The sequence below is a fragment of the Hyla sarda genome, chromosome 11 (genome assembly GCF_029499605.1).
Source record: "Hyla sarda isolate aHylSar1 chromosome 11, aHylSar1.hap1, whole genome shotgun sequence".
Taxonomy (NCBI): Eukaryota; Metazoa; Chordata; class Amphibia; order Anura; family Hylidae; genus Hyla; species Hyla sarda.
This window is the reverse complement of record NC_079199.1, coordinates 21,432,618-21,456,152: the sequence shown is the minus strand read 5'-3', so window position 1 is coordinate 21,456,152 and position 23,535 is coordinate 21,432,618. Positions and strand designations below refer to the sequence as shown.

Sequence of the window (23,535 nt, the reverse complement as noted above, 5' to 3'; positions counted from 1 at the left end):
GCCCCTTTAATTTTAAATGCAAGCATAACTAAACACAAACATTTCCCAATACAATCTGATCGGAGATTCAGTAGGTTAAAAAACAAAAAAAATAAAATAATAATAATTTTACAGGTCAACTACCATGGCAATTAATTGTGACGCTGATCAATCGTGAGGCAGATCAATTGTAACGCTGATCAATTGCCACACCGTTACCCGCAGCCGTAAAGGACTAATTTCAGGTTGGCAGAAGAGACAGCTCATCCTTTCTATTACTGCCTGCCCCCTTTTTTATTCTTGAAAAAAAAAATTAATGAATTTCTGCCTGTCGACTTGCGCCATTTATAATAAACGCTTTCCGTTTCTCAGCTTAGGTAGATGGAGTTTATGTTTGCTATAATGAAGGAAGAGCGGCATGCAACACTTATGAATTTATGAGTGATTTACATCTGCCTCTAAAGTTCATAAATGAAATGGTGGAGAAGCAGATGCTTCATTCCTTGACTGTGTCGTGTCTGCACATACTGATGGTGAGGAGGAAGCTAGAATGTCCAATAAATCAGGAAAATCTATTCGCGCACTTGTGATTTCCAGCTTGCGTCTCCGAGCAGTCTTATTGTAAATGGCTTTCTTGAGAAGGCCTTAATGCCTTGTAACGTCGTGGCTGGGGTCTCTTGACTTTGGAATGAACAGATTCCCATAATAAACGCTCTGAGAAAATGTCTCCACGCGGAGGGGACAGGGAACGGGGACGGAACAGATGGGCGCCTTGGATCTGACCAGCTTATCTAGAAATTATTAAGGCACAGTTGTGGGTTCCAGATAGAGGGCACAGCTTGTTGCTATTCCACATTAATTAATGCAAACAAAGGAAGCACAATCCTTGAGGTGTCTTGTTTCCATGGCAGTAAAGTTATGCGAGATTATAGTTGTAATAATTTCACCAGTAATTTCTGACAGTTCTCTGCCATGGAGCATCTGGCTTTTAGGTCACGGTGTTAGAGAGAGGACAGTGAAATGTTACTAATGTAATTAATGCTGGTCTTCTCCTCCGAGAGCCCTGACGGTGTCTTCGCAGGTAGTGGAGGAGAAATTAAAGGAGCGTTGTCTTGTCCTTAGAAGGAATCCTAGGAAAATGTGTACATGAAAACATTCTCATGGTTAGAGTCTTGGTGACCTTGGTTTTGAATACATCTTTTTTTACGCTTCAACGGTATCTCCACCTTTGGTGCATCCCTTTGGTTTATTTGGGCAGCCATGACTTTCATTAAGATAGCCATACACATCTGACACGTTTCTTTAGCCAATAACTATCTCTCCTGTTCAACCCTATATCAGTGGTCTCCCAAATGTGGACTAGAGCCCTGCGCTGGACTGTTTTCTTAATCCTGCTCCATCTGGATTTCTAAACAATACCGCCTGCTTCCACAAGGTGTGTGTTCCACACCTGCAACATGTGTGTCCAATTCCGTCCGCTCCCACAAACATTTTTCACAGCTTTTAGAGAAAGTACCCTCCATGCCATTTCATTACCCCCTGTGCCATTTTATTACCCCCTTGTGCTATATCATCACCCCCCTCTGGCATTTCAGAGATTTGTGGGACTGTGCAGGATCTGAGCGGGACCCGCTGTATGTTATATGACTGCCTGCTCCCGCCCACAACAATCTCATTACTGCCCATACCCACAGGATCCCGATCTAGATGCAAAACTCTAATGTGGACCTCTAGATGTTGCAACACTACAACCCCAAACATACCCGGACATACCCAGACAGCCGTTGGCTTTCCAGGCATGATGGGAGTTGTAAAAAAAAAAACAAACGTATTGTGGTGTTAAAAATACCCATTCCTCAGACATGAGGACTACTGAATTGAGAGAGGTGTAAGCTGCTGCCAGACTTCTCTGACAGTGGCTTATCCCTCCAAAAACTAAAGGATTGGGCATTTGAAATCCAACATGCCAAATCTAGCCTCATCTGTTGGAAAGGATCGGAAGGCCTCTCCCCAACATTTTAAGAAGTTGGGCAATCTTGCTGAGTTTGGTAGGTTCGGACAATTTTTTTGTATGGGACCTGTCATAAACTTACCATTCATCGCTCTTGTGGGGATTCCAGGTCCCGTGCGGCACCATTGGGAGCATCCCTGGGGACTTGTCCTGCCAAGTGCAGATGTGGTAACCCACGGTGTATGGTGGGACCATGGGGTGCAGCAGCGTAGGTGGAGGGGAAAGATGGTATTAACCCCTGGGGCAAGGTTTTGTTAACCCCTAATGTTCGTGACGCCAGAGAGGTTTTTGGGTACCAGAACCACACGAAGGGTATCTCCGCTATTCCAATGGCTAGGTAGTGAAAGGAGAGTCCACAACCAGTTATGGTTTAACAGAGGCTTTACTGAGTTTAGATAGATGGTATTATCTTCACAACTAGGCCAGATTCCCAGAGAGGGGGCCAGGAACACAGAAGGACCTCGCAGCTTGCTGGGACCAGATAATTATCTTGAGGCTGGACTTGACTATGGATAGTGACATCAGACATAGACTTTTGACTTACTGGAATGACTGTAGATTTGAGGCCTTCCAAGTGCTGGACGCTAGAACTGAGATCTCTAGTGTTTGCTGTTCCTCAGCAGGGAGCATAAGAGCTAAGAGGGAGAATTGTAATGGCCACCCCCTTATGTAGAGGGGGGCTGAGCCAAAGCCCATTGGTTAAGCTGCAGGTCATAGGTTAAGCTGGTGCTCTCTGGGTAACATCATGTGACAACATAACATGGGACATTTCACAGGTCCTTCAGACATCTCACAGCATCTCACAGGTCCTTTATACTGACTATACATTAATACACTGACTATAATCCTATGACAATAAATGACACTTATAATAACAGCAGGGGATACACTACAGGAGAGCTCCCAGGTCACTGAGGGACTCAACCTGACAGGGCCTAAGGGTAGTACAGAACCATGTTCTGTACTGGGACATTACAAACCCCCCTACTTAACACAAGTCGCCCTCAATGCAGATTCTGTTAAAGTTGAGGGTCGAGGTGGCCATGGGGCCTGATGCAGTCCTGAGGCATTTTTGCATGCAAACATCCATTCCAGGCTGGTAAATTTCTCTGTATTATTGTCCATACATGCTCTGATTTGTGGTTGAACAGGATTAGTACTGACTAGGACTAATACATATAACTTTACTTTAAGGACCATTGACTATGCATTTGATGACTTGACTATGCATAACAGTGGATTAAACACAACATGACATTTGGACTATGCATGTAACATAACACTCATGACTAGACTTAATACCTTAAACTAGACATTTGCGGATTGGGTTGCCTGAGGCTCTCTGCCCAATGCCTTGGCTACTGGGGTCCCTTGGCATTTAAAACTCTTCTCCCCAGAACACTATATTATGTTTATTCTAGACACTTTTTTGCTAGATAACCGATAACATTTTGACATTTCTGTTACCTTATATTGACTACGTGCATTACTTAGTATCAGGAATACCTTATGGCCAGGAAAGTATCCTGTGCACGAATATAATAATATATGACATTAGAGACATTTGACATATGATATCAAGTAGACTGTGAAATTGTGAGTGCTACAATACTACTGTATGTGACTTGTGGTGTACATTACTTATGTGTACTTTTTATATGTACATTGTGTGTACTTTAGTATACCACACATACTGTTTATTGTATACTGTATATGTAAAAGATGATGGTGTCCTGATCTATTCGGGGTGATATGTGCTCCTCCCGAATAGATCAGGACAAACCCCTGTAAAGACACAACCAGTCATCAGAAAAGAGATCAGAAAAGAGTGTACACAGTGACTTTTGGTGTACAATAACTTATATACATTTTATTGGACCTGGACAAACACACTATAGGACCATAACATTTCAGTGTACCTCCGTAACCACTTTTATAGAACAGTATATATTACTTTGAGTATTTACATAACAGTTCATGTACTGCTTGGTAGTCCATGTACATAAAGAGTCCTTAGTTCAGTCAACTCAGGGTCCGGTCCTGAGGAGACTGGTATGCAGCTAACATTGAATTTCCTACCTCAAGGAGTCTCTCAGCCAAAGCCGGGCACATTACTTACTAAGCTTGGTTGCAAAAAGAACAAAAACTTTTCATGATAAGTCTGTCAGGCACATTTCTTGAACGTTGCAGGAATCTGGAACAACAAAAGAGTGTGCTACTGCACAATAGTCAGTTAGTCTTGTGACCAAAGTTTGGTTACATTTACTGTACACAAAGTTACTTAAACTGCTTTCTTTCTTTCACAGCCTCGCCTACTAGGTGGGATCCTAGGCTATGAGATGAACCAAGAATTTGCGAGACTGGGCCCCTTGCATGGGGTCAACATGGGTGTCCCAGGATACATGGGACAATCTGGAATTGGTGATAGTGGGGCTGACAGTAACCACCACCTTCCCCTGCAGCGGCTTGCACCAGGGATTACTGGTTGGTGCCTGTTCTTCTGGCCAAATCTCCGCCACTGCACTTTACCTTTTCATAAGGGGTAAAAGGAGAAAAAGACCCACAAAATTTGAAACGCAATTTCTCCCGAGTATGGAAATACCCCATATGTGGCCCTAAACTATTTCCTTGAAATAGGACAGGGCCCCAAAGCGAGAGAGCGCCATGTGCATTTGAGGCCTATTTTGGGGATTTGCATCTGTTAACAATATACCCTACGGCAGTGTTATCCAAACAGGGTGTCTCCAGCTGTTGCAAAACTCCCAGCATGCCTTGACTGGGAGTTGTTGTTTTTCAACAGCTGGAGGCTCCGTTTTGGAAACAGTGCCGTACAAGACGTTTTTTTTTCTTTATTGGGGGGGGGGGGGAGGGGACTGTGTAGGGGTATATGTATATGTACTGATAATGAAGAGAGCAACAGCTGGAGGCACCTGACCAAAACACCCAAAGCAATCAATAGGATATATAAAAGGACAAAAATCTAAAGTCACAACAGTTCAAAAATAGGTCAACTGAAATAGGCGTGGTGCACAGGAATCCATAGAGTAAGTACTGGAATAATGAAGGGGAAAAAGAAAATCCAGCAATTCGCCGCAAAAAGCATTCAGTGAATAACAGCCGCCATGGATGTCCGGGATCTTGCGGAAAGCTCAGAGGCTGCAAACCGGTATGTTTCATGCAATCAGTACTTCTTCCAGCCCGGTATATGTAGTGTTTCACTTTTATTTTGTGTAGTGTAGTGTTTTAAGGGTACATTCACACGGTCGGGTTTACAGTGAGTTTATCAAAGGGAGTTTGAGCTGCGGCAGAAAATTTGCCGCATCTCAAACTTGCAGCACAAAACTGACTGTAAACCTGCCCATGTGAATGTACACCTCCAGATGTTGCAAAACTACAACTCCCAGCATGCACTGACAGAACATACATGCTGGGAGTTGTAGTTATGAAACAGCTGGAGGCACATTTGTTGGGCAACACTGAGAGTTTGCTACTCTGGACAGTTCTTAAACTGGACAGAGATGTCAGTAGAGAGCACTGTGCTCGTGATTCAGCAGAGAGCTCTGTGTTCCAAAAAGAAAAGTATTTCCTCTGTAGTATTCAGCAGTTAATAAGTACTGAAAGGATTAAGATTTTTTAATAGAAGTAATTTACAAATCTGTTTAACTTTCTGGCACCAGTTGATTAACTCCAGTTGTTTTCCACTGGAGTACCCCTTTAAGTCAAGTCCTGTATCCTCAAGTCAAGTCCTGCAGCCACAAGTCAAGTGCAAAGTAAGCTAAAGTCACAGTCCAGTCAGTCAAGTCAAGTCTTCTGTCTAACCAGCATGGCCTGCACTAAATTCTCCTGTCTACTAAAAGTCCCAGTAAACCTGCGAGGTCTCTGCGTCACTGATCACCTCCTTGGGCCCTGGCTGTATTGCATAGACTGTACCAACTGTCTACCCTCAGTAAAGCTACTGTTGTCCGTAACTTGGCGTCGGTGTCTTAATTCCCTCCATGCCTAGCCCAGGGTGGTTAAGGCTAAACAACGCCCTGGCATCACGAACACAAGGGGTCAATACCATCTGCCCCTAGGGTAACAACATCTGACCTGCCCCACACACCCCGCCATTACCACACATCTATGCATAAAAACAACAATTACATAATTTACATTAAAGACTCTGAAAGATGAAAAAGTTAGTAATTTTAATGGAATTTCCTTTTAACCCAAATTGAATTATGTCAAAATTAATTGGGAGCCGTATTGTGTTACTGTGAAAATCCTACATTTGTAAATTAACTCAGCATAATTAGAAAGCAAGGGGGCACTTACTTTACCAGACACCATTCCATTCTCACAGTCACAAAGAAACCAAATTGACAAATGTATCACCCACTGCCTGATATTTTTTGTTTTGAACTCACAGCGTGGGGAACCAACGTCTTTATTAAAAATTCCATTCATGCTATCCCTAATAGAGGCGATTGTAAAAACAATTGTTTAAAGACAAAAGAAGAGTATCACCGCAGCACCATACAAAATGTAAGTAATTAAGACGAGCAAACTATAATACAATTTACCGGGTGTCTTTTATGAGCAATTAACTAATTGTTCCCTGTTTTATTTCCTGACTAATGATTCCAATAAAAAAAATTTCCAGGAAAGATGACCAGAGATTTACAAGATTGGACCCTGATCCGACCAGTGTTCTAGTGGAATCTTTTCGATCAGCAACACAATGGATCCATAATCACCATGGTTCTAGTTGTAATGGAAGCCAAGACTCCTAAAGGGGACCATGCACCTTCAATAGAGGTCGTTCGCTCAACAACTACCTCTCCTGATCAACTGTACACATGAATGTCAAGGTCCATTGAACATTAAAGTGTACCTGTCGCTTTTAAAAACTTTTCACAAGTCCTAGGGAAAAGTTAAAAGTTTTGATCGTCCAGGGTCTGAGTGTTCAGACCCCAATCGATCACTAGAATGAGTGGGGAATGAAGAATACACTAATCAAGACAATCCCATAGTATGTAAGCTTGTTGCACGCTTTTCTCCTGGCTCATTCTAACAATTGATTGGGGTCTGAGCACTCAAACCCTGACCAACCCAAACTTTTGACTTGTCTATACAACATATTAAAAGTTATTGTGGAGGTAAGCCGCTACCAAACTCTTTAAGTGGTTGCTTAAAAATCCAAACATGGCAAAAATCCAACATGTCCAATCCTACTCTGCACTAAAATCTCCTGTCCATACGATCGTAAGTCAGATGGTTTAGCCGGTATCAATGGGCTTTGATGACTTTTCCATACATGTATGGGGGCCTAAAATCTTTGTTCACACACTGTTGTCATGGCCTAATAAATTTTGGATGCATTCTAAATGTTCCCTAAATATCCTCTATGTTTGGGTAAGAAGAACTTTTGGGGGTCCAGATGTTGTATGGGCCAATAATTTGAAAATTCTCTGCAAAACATGTTAACTCAATTACCATTTGCTGCTTATATTGCTAGTTATCTTATGGGACAGGAGTATCCTTGGACATATCAGACATCAGGATTTGTATGCAACTTACTGCACTCATGTGCCACCATATTATAGAATCCAATAGATAATGAAAAGTATTCATGCAATGATTGAAATCAGAGACATAAGCATTTTTATGAAAAACCATAATTATACTATGCCACATTATGACTCCACACAACTCGGTTATTTTACAAATTTTGCCCATGTGCATGAGCAATAAATCTTTGATAGTTTCCATGCAGCTCTAAAGAGTTAAAGTAAATCTGTCACCAGTGTCACCTGCACTAACCTGTCAGTCCCGACAGATAGTGCAGGTGACACTGATGACAATGGTACTTATTTTGTCCCGTTCTGTGGCAGGGATCTTTGGTGATCTCCTCCATTAGCTCCGCTCCGCGCACCCGGCTTGGGGCACGGGCGGAGCTTACTGACATCACTGCTGCTGCAAGACCCAGCAGAGAGCAGCAGCGGCGTGGGGCATGGGCGGAGCTTAGGAACATCACAGCTGCTGCTCCCTGCCGGGTCCTGCTTTTAGAGAACAGCAGCGCTGAATTTACTAAGCTCCGCCCGTGCCCCAAGCCGGTACCCAGAGCGGAGCTAATGGAGGAGATTACCGAAGATCCCCGCCACGGAACGGGACAAGGTGAGTACCGTTGTTATCAGTGTCACCTGCACTATCTGTCGGTACCAACAGGTTAGTGCAGGTGACACTGGTGACAGATTTCCTTAAAAGGGGTACTCCGCCCGTAGGCATCTTATCCCCTGACCAAAGGATAGGGAATAAGATGTCTAGGGGCGGAGTACCCCTTTAACTGACAAGTTCAGCTCTGCTACATCGGAGTACAAACTACTACCTTTAAACCCTATTTAGCCACTCCCATGATGGACAATAAGATGAGATTCCACCATGACAATCCAGGACCTTAAATACTAATGTTACACACTCACATGGCGAGCTACTTAGTGGGTACAGATAAACCATACTTCAATAATGTACATCCTTGATACTTACTTACTTCTTGACAACTGATTCAACAGGATGGATCCCTAGACTAAACAAATCGATCGAATTAGATACATAAAATCTAAATTCTAATAGACTGAACAAAGAAATTCAATGATATTTTTGAAAAATGGAAAAACTAATTCTACCTATTATTATAATTATAAATGTAATCCTACAATTTATTTCAGTCACTTTGTTATCTTATTAATATTTATATTAATGGCCTTTATTTATCTAGTTCCAATGTGTTTCTTATAGTTTTCTAGTCAGGTCATGTACTTGAGGATCATTGAGAAGAGGAAGCGTAATCTTTACAGCTAAATTCCTTATAAGAAGTCTTAGCAGCAGCCAAAGTTTAATAATTAGAGATTGTCCCATTCTTCTATGTTGTTGCGACAGCCATTTTTTAAAGGGACAAATGCCATTCTGGTCGTCACCCTTAAGTTATTTTTTGGGTAAAATCTTACTTTGTTGCCACTGGAACCTTCTGACAAAATGACAGAAGATCATCCATTGGCTGCACTTCCTGTTATCACTTTTCAAAATGGCTGCCACAAGAATATACAAAAGTAAGATTATCTCAAAGTAAAATATAGAATACATAAACGTTGGTTACTCTAACTTTTAATTTACTAGTATATGCCCATACTTTAAAGTGCCAGTCTTAATTAGACACTCCCCCTTTAAGGGCAATTATGTGGCTGCCATCTTTTCACAGATATGATGACATCACTCCCTCACTCCCCCTATGATGTCATAATGGGGATTATAAGGGATGTGTCACCTAGGTGTTTTTTTTATATTTATTTGATTTTTTTACTGATTAGAGGCAGAGACTGAAACTTGTTTTTTTTCTAATCTGTTTTTATTTTCTGTTCACAATATTTTTTAGTAAAGTTTTTGAGCATTATTATAGGGGAAGTCATATTGCCTGAGCGGTTTTTAAAAGCATTAGACCCATGGACATAGACAACAATAGACCGAGGCTTTCCCATTTAAATGAATTGGGGACATTACTGAGCATTCTCTGTGAACTTTTCAAAGGTCATTCTACAAGGAGGGGGAGGTTGATCTCTGGCCTTCAGCTATTGGGAATAGTGTATTATCTAAAGATTGGTCTCACTTTTCCTTCTAATCCTGTCTATGATGAGGAGGAGGATACTACTAGGACATTATCTGTACAGAACAGGAAGTCTCAGTTTAGTTTTAGGCCTAGTGGTCAGAATGGGAACTGCAAGAATTTTTGATTATTTTAAAATATAGATAGTAAAAAAAAAAGGAAAAACAAAAAATTCTTTAAAAATATGTGTAATGTAAAAACTTAAAACTTAGTTTTGTAATGACAAAGGAGCCAGTGCAATGGATAATTATACAATTCCACTTAGGTCTTCTTAAAGGGGAACTCCGGTGGAAAACAAATGTTTGTTTTCAAATCAGCTGGTGCCATAGAGTTAAACAGATTTGTAAATTACTTCTATTAAAAAATCTTAACCCTTCTAGTAGTTACCAGCTCTTTCCAGTCTGACAACAGTGCTCCACCTATGTCTAATCTGGACAGTTCCTGACATGGACAGAGGTATCAGCAGAGAGCACTGTTGTCAGACTGGAAAGAACTTCACAAATTTCTCTGTAGTATACAGCAGCTGAGACTGGAAGGCTTCAGATTTTAAAATAGAAGTCATTTACAAATCTGTTTAACTTTCTGGCACCAGTTGATCTAAAAACATTTGTTTTCCACTTGTTTTCACCAGAGTTCCTCTTTAAAGGGGTACTTCGCCCCTAGACATCTTATCCCCTATCCAAAGGATAGGGGACAAGATGCCTGATCGTGGGGTCCCGCTGCTGGGGACCCCCGCGCTCTCCCTTCTGCACCCGGTGTTTGTTTAGAGCATCAGGTGCAGCGAAAGAGGCCCGTGACTTCACGGTCACGCCTCTCTCGTGGCTTCACGGCCACGCTCCCTCAATGCAAATTTATGATGTCACGCCTCCTCCCTTAGACTTGCATTGACAGGGCATGGACGTGATGTCATGAGCGGGGCGTGACTGTGATGCCACAAGTCTCCGCCCCGCATCGTTAGTCATCCAGCACAGAGTGAAGTTCGCTTCGTGCACTGGATGTCTGGGGTGCCACAGCTGAGATTGCAGGGATCCCAAGCGGCGGGACCCCTGCAATCAGACATCTTATCTCCTATCCTTTGGATAGGGGATAAGATGTCTAGGGGTTGAGTACCCCTTTAAAGTGGCTGAGGAACCTTCAGACCTCCCCAGGCACTGGGCTTTTGGTGCAGCTGTACCGTCTGTACCCCTATAAGTCCTGCATACTTATCTACCTCTGCTTTACGTTTAAAATTCTGAATTTGAAATTGTTGTTCTTTTGTTCTCGTTCAACAAGTTTGTGCCGACACCTGGGTTTTCATTTTGTTTTAAACCAACTGCATTGGGCAAAGTGAACTAAGCCGCAAATGCAATTTAAAGTGTTTGACTAATGAAACAATAGTTTGTCTGAATCTCCTTTTCATGTTCTCTGGTGTTCAGACATGAAATATGACTGTTTACAGTTCCCTTGTCAGCAGCTCCGCCATATACCACGAATTCTCCTCCTCCCCCGCCGTTCATTGTACAAAAATAATTAAATATAGCATCCTGCATGTGCCGAATAGACAATGAGATTTAAGTAGACATATTGACGCACTTCTATACTTTTAATCTTATTATACCTTTGATTCTCTTTTTATCCTAACTTTCTCTGATGTGTATTTGTTAGGGTTAGGTGGATGTGAAGTTGCTATAGCATTGTGAGAAGGAGGAACGGCAAGGAGGGACGAAATGATTACTGTCTGTATGATAACATATATATAGGATGCCCATCATATGTAATGCTGAAGAGCTGAGCCTGCTAGATATAGCATAGCTGAGTTCATCACTGGACACAAAACATCATGATATAATCACAATATGTTCAGTAAAGGTGGCCATAGGGTTTCGGTAACTGTTGGCTCCCCATACACATGAATGTTCAGCACACCTGAATATTCATTTTCCCTCTATGGGGAGGGGTAAGCTGCAGCCAGACAGCTCTGGTACTGAAATGGATCCTGGTTGTATCCAGTGAAGATATGCACCTTCCTGATTAGTTTTATCAGAAGCGGTGTACGCGTTAAGAAAGACCACTCAGACACCTGTCAGCTGAGTTGATACTTTCTTTATAGAGGAGGTGACTAAAGGGGGGTTTTACAGGTTATACAATGCTATGTGCAGGAACTTACGTGAATTGGGTGTGAAAAACAGCTAATTGGTTAAAACTCCTTCTATGTATTCCTCTAGAAAGTAACATTTATTTTCTCTGCTACATTCCAACGCCATCCTTGATTCTCGATGGAAGGGAGGAAGGAGCAAAGAGCATTTCAGGTGAAGGAAGAGGGAGCAGTTCGGCTGGAGGAGGATCTCTGTATGCAGTTTAGGAAAAATAGACATTTTAATATATATATATATATATATATATATATATATATATATATATTGTGACAGTGTGGCAATGAAAGGGTGTATTTCTCTAGCTAACCCTGGATAAATCTCCACCTGTTGCCTAATTAATGAGGTAGCAGAAAGGGGAAATGTGTTTTAAAAGGAATTCAGACAGTGTAGTCTGAGCTCTCCCCAGAAGACAGCAAGGTGGCTTTGGGGGGAGGCAGGGGTCCTGGTGCGGAACACACAGCTAGGGCTGTGAGTGGCCCCAACAGTGAAGTGGAGGTTGCAAACGGTGTGTGTGAACAGTGAGTAGAAGGTTGCAGGAGGAATATGTTTATTTCTCCTGCAATCTATGTTTATAATGCCCACCTGCGCAGCGCAACAGCAGTAAGCCATGTTGTTTGTTTTGCAAAGATGGATTGACGTCAAAATGCTGTTGCTAGGAGCAACTGACGTGGACAGCAACTGGTTGTCGCCAAGAATGATGCTATGGTGAGCACCTTGATGAAATTGGCTGCAGCTTAGCAAAAGGACGTCTTCGCACCTGATTATCCTCTGGTCAGGAGGCCAGAAAAGATGGATGTGAGGATCCGGGAGTTGGGTCTTATCCCGCTGTATTTGGAACTGGACTGTCACCAGGCTGTATCTAGAGTAATGCCTGACATAATACCGTTTGTGAAGATTTAACCAGAATCTAGTAAGACTGTTCTGATTGACTTTGAAACCTGATATGGGACAGTAAGCTATGTTGTGGAGGTGTGTGCCGAGCTTGAGATAGAGTTTATACTGGGCAAAGACTTCCCATATTTCTGGCAGTTGTGGAATGGGGGGGAGTGTGCCAGAGAAACCGTACACAAAGGTTCCTGAGGTAATGATGGGTGGTGTGTCACTACTTGTCTTTGTGAACTGTCCTGTAAATTTTGAACCTATGCAGTGTGACAATGTTTTTGTCAAAAATTCATGCCTATGTGTTTTGAAGTAATGTGAACTGCTGCCAACTCAGACAAGACAAAAGAAAACCTGTGTGAGTTGGTAGTAGGTGGTAAAAAGATGACTGCTTTGCTAGAGCCTAGGGGTATAATAAGTCTGGTGAAGCCGGACCCTGTCATAGTGTCCATACAGGCAGTTATTTGGGGTTGTAAAACTGTTAATGTCTATTTTTCTACCCCCTATGGTACTGTGAGTCCTAAGGTAGCAATAGAGCCCTCTTGGAGTATGATGTAGTACTGGGGATGGATTTTCCACTTTTTCAGCAGTTATGGGAAGACTGTCAGATGACTAGAGCAGGTACACCTGATAGGCCCACAACACTTGACTGGCACCACACACTAGTTGAGAGTTACTCAGCAGAGGCTGAGGATGAGGAATGTCAGCAGTCACTAGATATATGTCAGATAGGGGTCTGCCAGACTGCTGGAAGAGCTGTAGAACAGACTGTGAGTCAAGTCCAGGAGGATCCAGAAACTCAAGTGACAAGTGTGCCTCTGACTGAAACAGAATCTTCAGTAAAACCAGAAATGGAGCAGGTGCTGGAAAATGGGTTCCATCTGTCAGCTGAAGATGAGCCCAAGGTGGGGCTAGAGTTGCACTATCACATGGAAGAAGTGACTGAGACAGAGAAAGAGGGGGCTATGCTGAACTTTGTGAATAAACCCTGAGGCCAGAGGGGCCAAGATCCTTGCAAAAGGGATGACAACCACTAAAGGAGGAGAAGAGTTGGAACAAGTTGGCTTGAAAGAGCAGGAAGCAAAGCTTCAGCTGCATGATTAACTGTCCCACTCCCAGGATCTTGTGACCAGCAAGGGGAGAGAATTGGAGAGTCTGGCCAAGCAGGTCTCATTCAAGGATGAAGAAGTGAATGTCCTGTGACATTCATATCTAGCTCTACAAAGTGATCACAAGGCTAGGTTGGTAGCCATGGAAGAGCCAGAGAAGGAGAAAGTAGTAATGGCTCATAAGGTATAGAGCCTGGAGGCGCCGAACCAAGCGCACCTTAAGTCTCACGCAGCTACCTTGGATTCATTGGGAACTCAGCTCTCTGAACAAGAGGTTCAGCTAAAAGTCCATGAGCAGAAAGTGTCCAAGATGGCGCAGTTGAATAAAGACAATGAGCAAATAAGAGAACAACTGCTGTCCCTGGAGGATACTGTCAAAAACTTGACAGAATTGCTGGAAAGTGAGAAGGTGAACTCTGCTAAGCTCAAGAGTGAGCGACAGAAACATTTAAAGCTACTGGAGACTGAGATTCTTGCTCTAAAAGTGGCGGAGTCTGAGCAATGGACTCAAGAAACGGTAGAGTCTGAAGACCATGAGAGGAAGCCATATGAGAAGTTCTCTGAAGCTGAGACTGAGGTGAAACCCTATGAAAGGTCCTTTGAAGCTGCAGAGATTTGGATATTGGATATTAAAAATGCTGAGGCAGAGAAGTTCTCTGAGGCAGAGGCTAAACCAGAGATAACTGCAGAGGCCTGCAAATGGGTGATACAGGCTTGGTTGGCCACCAGCAAAGTTCGGGCAATGGCCGTACCGGTGACAGAAGAAGAAGACAAAGGCCTGGAGCATCTGCCTTGTCCACACCTAGTGTCCAGAGCACTGCACAGACCAATGTGAAGAACCTGGCGTTGGAAAGGTGTGACATGAATAGAGCCTTTTATGAGGAATTTGTCAAAGGTGACCAAAAGTCTTGTGCTTGGTGGCTGATGAAAGTGCGAATGAAAGAAGGGTGCGCCATTGAAGTGGTACATATAACATCTGCTGAATAAGTAAGCCAAGTGCCTCAAAACCTGTTGGACAAAGTTGTTCAAGGAAAAGGAAAGGCAGGGAAAAATAACTTATCCCCTATGCAAAGAATAGGGGATAAGTTATAGATCCGAGGGGGTCCGACGACTGAGATCCTCAGCAATCTCCTGAACGGGGTCTCGGCAGTCGGCCGGAAGCGGCCATTCCAACCCCTACAGAAAGCCGTGGCAGACACGCCCCCTCCATGTATCTCTATGGGATGCATAGAGGTGGCAGGTTGGCCGCTGCTCCATGTGGAGGTCGGCATACCCCTTTCCAGCAGACTGCCGGGGCCCCATTCAGGAGATCGTGTGGGGTCCCAATGGTCGGACCCCCTGCGATCTATAACTTATCCCCTATCCTTTGGATAGGGGATAAGTTATCTTTTTCTACACTACTCCTTTAATTTAAATGAATTTTTGTGTCTTTGTATAAATTCAGATGTGAGGTGATACTTTGCAGACCTCTAGATTGCTAAGAGCGCTGTATTATGGATCCACACTAGTCATAGTTGAACTGAGCTATAATTTCCCCTTGTTATCAGGCCTAAACTTCTTACAATTTTTTATTTCAGAGGATTACCCTCATATGCCAAATATGTGGCCCCAAAAAGGTAAAGCAGTTTTCTCAACTTAAATCTAAATGGCATATTCATTAGATAGATGTGAATGTCTTACTGATACAAGTCCTGGGATCCACATGTACGTGGAGAATAGGGTCCTGGTACCACTTCATTGGGAGTCACAGATGTAGTTGAGCAAGTTTCAGCAATGAATACAGAGATGCGCTCACCTTTCAATTCCTGAAGGCTGCCTCACCAGATGGGTCAGGGGTTATTATCCCCATACATGCGGATTCCAGAGCTGGGACCCACATCTTTCAGACATTTATTACCTATTTTGTAGATACACCAAATATGTCTGAGCAGGGAATACCACCGAAAGGGAATGTACCACCTAGATAATTTTTTCCTGATTACAATAAAATACTGAAATATGTTATTTTTTTTCTAATCTATTTCTATTTTCTGATTGTATTTTAGTTATTTATTTATTTTTGTACATTATTATGGGGGCAGCTATCTTTGCTGAGCTGTTTTTAACATCCGTTAGTAATAAGCTTTATGGCAAGACTCATGGACTGTTTACAGGATCGATCCCATTCACATCAAATGGAGATGCTACTGAGTATTCTCTGTGACCTTTTAAGAGGTCATTTTACAGGGAGGGAGGATGCTTAGCTTCAGCTATTGTGAATGGTGTTTTATCTATCTACTGCCATCACCTTTCACGAAGAAATACATTACTGGGAAATGTTCTGTACAGAACAAGTAGACTCAGTTTAGTTTTAGACCTAGTGGCCAAAATAGAAACTGCAAGATTTTAGAATTATTAGAAAAAGTAGATAACAAAATGTTAAATAAAAAAAAATCACCAAAAATTCTTAAAAAATAGGCCTAACTTAAAAGCCCTATTTAAACAATAGGTCGTTAACCAATCAAACTCTGACACCTCTGTCTCTCTTGAAAGTTCGGCAGATTCTTGCATGTTAATGTATTTTGAGGCCAATATATAAGAACTGCATTTATTCCATTCTCCTGTTTTATTGCGGGTAAATAGTCTAGATTCTGTGCGTTGTGTTATTTTTGCAAAAAAAAAAAATCACTGTCGTCCCTGGAAGTTTTCAAATAAGAACAGATTCCTCTATTTTGCAGCGAAGTTCATTTTGACAGACACAGCGTCGCGAGCCGTTCAACAGCATGTCGATTGCTTATACTCCATTTCATTTCTACAGAAAAAGCAAATACATCTCTTCACCTAAGTAGAAGAACTGAATTTTTCATCAGCAGTTAACAAATGTTCATGCAGAAATAGGCGCTCTGCCAAGTTGTTCCAGATTGTCTAATAGAGCTAATTTTTGTAGACTATTAATTTGTCTTCTTAACTCAATCAGCATTCCAAACACATAAAACTGCATTTTACTCCGACTATAATTGAAACACTATATATGTGTATAATGCAAAGCAACAACAGAAATACATGGGAATCCATCTCAATAGATGCGTCATCTCCTCCGCCAAGGACTGAAGCGACTGCAAACCCATAGGTAGATGTTTATTGCACTTTAAAGAGACTATTTTTGAAGTGTTACTTTGAATTATCTCCTAGAAGTACAGCATTGTCTGTGCAGAGAAGGATTTTTTTCCCCTCCTCTGCTCACATACAGTTCTAAGCCTTTAAGCCAATTGTACTGAATCTTCTTGTGAAAAAAAACTCCTCTATAATTTACCTGCAAGCCTCAAACCTCTCACAGTATTGTCTGTGTTACTACAATTAATAGGGAGAAGTTGTCTTGAAATCTGGCTTATTTGGGGAAAAAAATGCCATTTTGATTTTTTTTTTCTTATAATTCAAATATTTGCAATTTCTTGCTTTAGCTGTAATTGTTATAATCATCATCATCATCATCATCACAACAATATTATTATGAATAATAATAATATTAAAAATATAAATATTATTATTGCTATTAACAATTATTATTATTATTATAATGAGAATTATACCCCATGCATAAAAATACTAAAGAATCTTTAATAACTTCTGTCAATTCCTAATCTGTTATAAATGTGTAAATGTCCTATAAATGTTAACAAGAGGATAGAATTTAAGGGAGGAGCATTAACTTAAATAATTTTTCAGAAGTAAAATATAATCTGTTATAAATGTCCTCTATATATATATATATATATATATATATATATATATATATATATATATGTATTAAAAAGAGGGTAGAATTTATGGGTGGAGCATTGAAAGTTAAATAAATAGAATTAGAAAAACAAGAACAAAAAGATTTTCTAGAGATTTCCTAAAAATACAATAATAAATTATCTATCTATCTGTCTGTCTGTCTGTCTGTCTGTCTATCTATCTATCTATCTATCTATCTATCTATCAATATATATATATATATATATACATCTCAAAATATATATTGATATATATCAAAAAATATATAAATATATACATACATATATATATATATATATATATATATATATATAATTTTTTACTTTTTATTTACAACATTTCCAAAGAATAAAAAATGATTTCAAATATAATAGTTACATAGAGTTAATAGTTAATTTCCCATTTCTCATGTAAAATTTCTAAAATAATAATAATAATAATTATAAACATATATCTTTAGTTAAAAATCTTAGCTTAAAATTTTGTCTGCAAGTACTCTCTGATCTTTGGCTGGTTTACAATAACTACACAGGAAGCCCTAGAAATGTATATTTATATATATATTTAAAATATATATTTATAATCTACAAATTGTACCGCCAGAGGCGAGAAAGACACCAGTTTACGGAGGGAAAAAAAAAAAAACAAGGAAAAAAAAGTCTGTAATTATTAACACTGTGCATCATTCAAGGAAAACAATGAACAGCAGACGACGCAATGGTATGAAAACATAAAAAAAAAACTCAATTGACATTTTTATACCATTTGTATTCAACAAATAGTTAAACAAAATTTGTATTCAACAAATTGGATGTGAAATTAGGAAAAAAATATGAAACACTGTACTAATAGATACTTGTACATTATTGTCAAATGTAAATTTATATATTATTTTTGCAATATTACATTATTTAAATTTATAAAGAATTTTGTAGTAATAGAAGTAATAATAATAATAATAATATTAATAATTCAGATTTAACTGTTTTGTAAACCAGAATGCCTTTGAATTTGTTATGTAGCACAGTAAAAAAAATGAAAAGCATGTGGTTTATGCATTATGCATGGCTTTGTGATATCTAGTTGTCATTTCTGAATACAATGACTGGTCAATGAGCCCTGTTACGTAACATGCTTTCTCTTACCTCCAGCCGAGGCTGCGGGCGATGTGGGAAGGCCTCTGGACGCGGTAAATAACGAAAAGAATAACGCCATATAGGAAAGTTTTAATGAAAAGGTTTGTCTGCAAGGTAAGGCTTTGAAAATGATTTCTCTACTCATCTGAAACAGGCTTCCTTCTGTCAAGCCAGTCAAAGACATCATTGGCAGATACAACAGAACAAGAGAATCACTGCATCTTGCCTGTCATAGAAAAAAACAGCGATTTTAAATAATAATTGAGAGTGAAGTGGCATAAATTAAACAAAGAAATGATTAGATGAGAAAACAATAGGAAGACAGAAAACAACAGATCTATACAGCACATACATATGGCGTAAAATCTTCATTGCAAAAGAACATCGCTCGAGCATAAAACATCTATCTATTTATCTATCTATCTTTCATCTGTTTCTGTCTACGTTACACATATTTAATAACATTTACACTTACAAGGATCTAGAATCTAGTTATTTATTTATCTACTTGTCAACTTTGTATCTATCTATCCATCTGTATATCCCATATCTATCTGTATGTCTGTCTGTCTATCTATCTATACAAACAAGAGGATAACAGCAGCACACTGCTAGCACTAAGCTATATGTAAAATATTGTGAAAAATTTAGGTTCTTAGCTTAGCTATTGGCCAAATAGTGTGTACCATCCCACCACGATAAGGTGACCTACAATTTTCCTATCTATCTATCTATCTATCTATCTATCTATCTATCTATCTATCTATCTAGAGAAGCAAATAGATGCAGCAAACCACAGACTTGAAATCAAAGTGGATGGTTTATTCCATGATGTATCAAAGAAAACGTTTCACCAGTCTCACACTGGCTTTCTCAAGTGGACGTTATCTATTTATCTATCTCATATCTATCTATCTATCTATCTAATATCTATCTATCTCATATCTATCTATCTATCTATCTATTTCATATCTATCTATCTATCTCATATCTATCTATCTCATATATCTATCTATCTATCTATCTATCTCATATCTATCTATCTGCTTGTTAATCCGTTTGTTCATCTGGCTGTCTATCTATTTCATGTTTGTATGTATGTTTTTATGTAGATATGTATCTACTTTATCTATCTATCTATCTATCTCATATCTATCTAGCAAAGAAAACAGTAGCAGCACTCAAGTATGGTTGCTGCACAGTTTGGCCTAAGACTTGGACTAGACTGCTGACTGGCATTCACATACCTAGGAAGTATTGCTCTGCTTTTATCTTTATCTATCTATCTATCTCCTATTTATCTATCTATCTATCTCATATCTATCTCATATCTATTTATCTATCTATCTATTTATCTATCTATCTATCTCATATCTATCTACCTCATATCTATCTATCTATCTCATATCTATCTATCTATCTATCTATCTCATATCTATCTATCTCTTTCTGTCTATCACACGGTATGTAAGCGTCTATTATATAATCCCGAATTGACTTCAAACACTTGCTTACTTACAGTCTCACCACCTCTGCTTCAGTATAACCACATGTTTTACTCACATCTTTACCTATTCATATAAATTACAAAAACAATAAATGCCCCCAGTGAATGCCAAACTCATATAATGCAAGACTAGAGACAGGGAAATGTTAATTGGGAAATAAATTACGGTATTATATTTTTACAGGATGTGCTGCGTACACAAAAACTGCAGGTTCAGGACGACAAGTCGACATTTTATAAAAGAAGAGGCACGTTACTGTACAGGTACAAATAGGGAAATTCTGTGGACTAAATACTAAAAAAAACTTTGTAAAAAAAATTGTAAATTATTCTAAACTATAATTATGAACTATTAATGTTAACAAAATAGCATATAAATATATATAAATAATATAAATATTATCGACATATTATTTGATTTACAATTATGTTCTGATTTGTTTTTCTTTTTCATTATTGTTGAAAAAATGTGAGAAATGTTTTAAGTAATGTTTTTTTCTCATTTATCTTGTTGAATTCTTAACAATTACTTAATAAAAAAGCAATTCATATCTGTAACAATTGTCTGTTTCTACAGTGTCTGAAGTGTCTGACAATAGATGGGAACGCCAGGAACAGTATAAAGAAGCTTGGTATAATGTCCGTTTGGAGGAATAGGATTGGTGGGTTTCATATTTACAGAGAACCTCATCATTCCTGACAATCACATATTTTTTGTATTGTGCCTTACAATAGCAGTAGGATTATTGTACTAATACTATGACTATAGGGTCCTGTAAAAACAATGGAATCACAAAAAATGGACAACATTTTTCATTAATCATCATATTTATGATTCTAAATTTATGGATCTACTAGCACAAACATTCCAAAAAAAAAAAAAAGTTCTCTTTGTGATCTTCTGATTATGCGCAAAATTCATGCAAAGCAAAATCGATCAAAAATGTCACTGACAACATTAGTGTATTCTAGCACTTGTATAGCCAAACAAACTCTGGATACTTAAATCTTGAACAGAAGCTGATATTTAAAGGAAATCTGTCACCAGTGTCACCTGCACTAACCTGTTGGTACCCACAGGTAGTGCAGGTGACACTGATGACAATGGTACTTACCTTGTCCCATTCTGTGGCAGGGATCTCCGGTAATCTTATCCGTTAGCTGTAGTCCTGTCACCCGACTTGGGGCACATGCGGAGATTAGTGATGTCACAGCTGCTGTTCTCTAGCAATGGTACCAAGCAGGGAGCAGCAGCGGTGACGTCACTAAGCTCCACCCATGCCACAAGCCACTGCTGCTCTCTGCTGGGTCTACCACAAGCCGGGTGCCCGGGGTGGAGCTAATGGACAGGATTACAGGAGATCCCCACCACGGAACAGGACAAGGTGAGTAACGTTGTCATCAGTGTCACCTGCACTATCTGTCGGTACCGATAGGTTAGTGCAGGTGACACTGGTGACCGATTTCCTTTAAGGGTTAGGCCCAGTTATCATCTGTGTTGGAGGCTCCTGTCAAGGCCTCCATCACAGATTCCATTAATGTACCAGGACAGCCCTAGTTTTGTCTAGTTAAACCCACCCACCCCCTCCCCATGATCTAACACGTATCCCCTATCCTGTTACTCAGAAGACCTTCACCACTGTTTCCTATTACATTAAAGGTTAAGTAGGAGCTCAAGATCTTGTAGGCCCACTCTCCACGACCAGTAATAGACAGGGATCAATGCAGTGTCTTGGCCTACCCGTTTATGCTAAACTTCATTACCTAGTGAATAGCCACCTTGGAATAAATGTATAACTTATTACTTGTGGTTTTACAGTAGCTCAATGTTGGATGGCCTAAATGTATCATACAGGTAAAGTGTTCCCTGTTGGTCCAAAATACCTCCATGGAGAATAGTAATTTTGACGCAACCTCTTAACTTATGAAATCAGTGAGACCTTGTAGATTTCACCATATAAAATAGTAACTAGGAGGTGATAAATGTCTACACCCATTGTGGAGCCATCAATGTAGATCCCATAGTCAATGTTGGCTTGTACTAAAGAGCAGAAATGTAGACAAAAGGAAAAATATAAGACCACAGTCTTCATGGATGGGGCGACTTGTATTAATGGAATCAAGAAGTTTAAGTGAATAGAATCTGTAAGAAAGCGATGGCCTGACAACAATATTACTATAGCCTGAGCAGAGTCCTAAAATCTAACCTGAGATGTAAAATCTTATTGTACTGTAGAACAAATGAGTCTTTGTATGGAAATGACTCATCTTTCAGACAAAATGTCATGGCGTTGTGCGAAAGAGTCAATCTAAACCCTACTTTCAGCCATGGTAAAAAAAAAAACAAAAAACAACAATGTTTAAGCCTAGTTGCATATTTGGAGGTTTGTGGTCTAATATGAAATCTATTCAGACTCTTATGCACATAGGACAGCCATAGGTTTTCAGCTACAGTTTAGAATGGATAGGTGGGAAGTGAGGTGGGATCCAGTGGTTGCTACAAATTATTTCATATTATTTCATGTAGATGACGGCACCCAATGGTAAATGCTGTAGTGAATTAGTGGAGTGGATTTATTTATGCTTGACTCAACATCTTATACTGAGAAACAGTAACACAGAGGTAACCCTGTACAAAGCCAACCATACACACTAGACCCTGGAGGGTTCCTTTAGTCAACAGCTGTGGCTTCCAATAGAACCATATAACATGCATTGATTTATGGGTAAATAGGTCCAATTCTTATTCTGCTTAGCATGAGATGTCAGGGGATTATTGGGCCACCCTAATATAGATTAGATCCACCTCCAATCTCTCAGCAGGTCATGAGGACATAAATCTAATATATTTCATGGACTTCAGCCTATGCGATCCAGCTATTGTGGGACTACAACATGCTGACAGGTGCTTTTTTGAAGACTGCTAAAGAGCTATAGGTTGGCGAGCAATGCTTTGTGCAGGCACATATATAATAGGACCTGAGATAAGACTCTTTGATCTTTGTTAAACCTGTGTTGGTGAAAAAATGTGAAGGTTGAAGAGAACTTGTCATGCAGATGCTTAAGTTTAATCTCAGGAACATCTAGTGCTTTGCCCTCTTTGGTTATCTTTGTCTGTGGTATGAGACACAAACAACGGCAGGCTGACATAGGTGGGTGTAAAAAGTGTGGGCGACTTGGTGTAATTCACATATCTCATCCTTCATCACTTTTTCCACTTCCTTACTTGTGAGCCCCAACTTAGCCATAACCCTCAAACTGTCATGTCAGTGCAGTCTTCTTATCAGATACTGTATATAGGTTGGACCAGTGACTGAAAGAAACATTGAAAACTTGTGAAAGTAAAGTAGACTTTCTTTTATGGTGAATTTTTCAAAAGGT

General features: G+C 39.9%; 1 long non-coding RNA gene across 1 annotated transcript in view; it reads right to left on the bottom strand.

The window, feature by feature from the left end:
* Nucleotides 1-18,806, bottom strand: part of LOC130295274 (uncharacterized) — a 117,514-nt gene extending 98,708 nt beyond the window's left edge. The window contains exon 1 of the long non-coding RNA XR_008848758.1: nucleotides 18,657-18,806. This is a non-coding gene — a long non-coding RNA (uncharacterized LOC130295274). The remainder of the gene's footprint in view (nucleotides 1-18,656) is intronic.
* Between the last annotated feature and the right edge of the window lie 4,729 nt (nucleotides 18,807-23,535).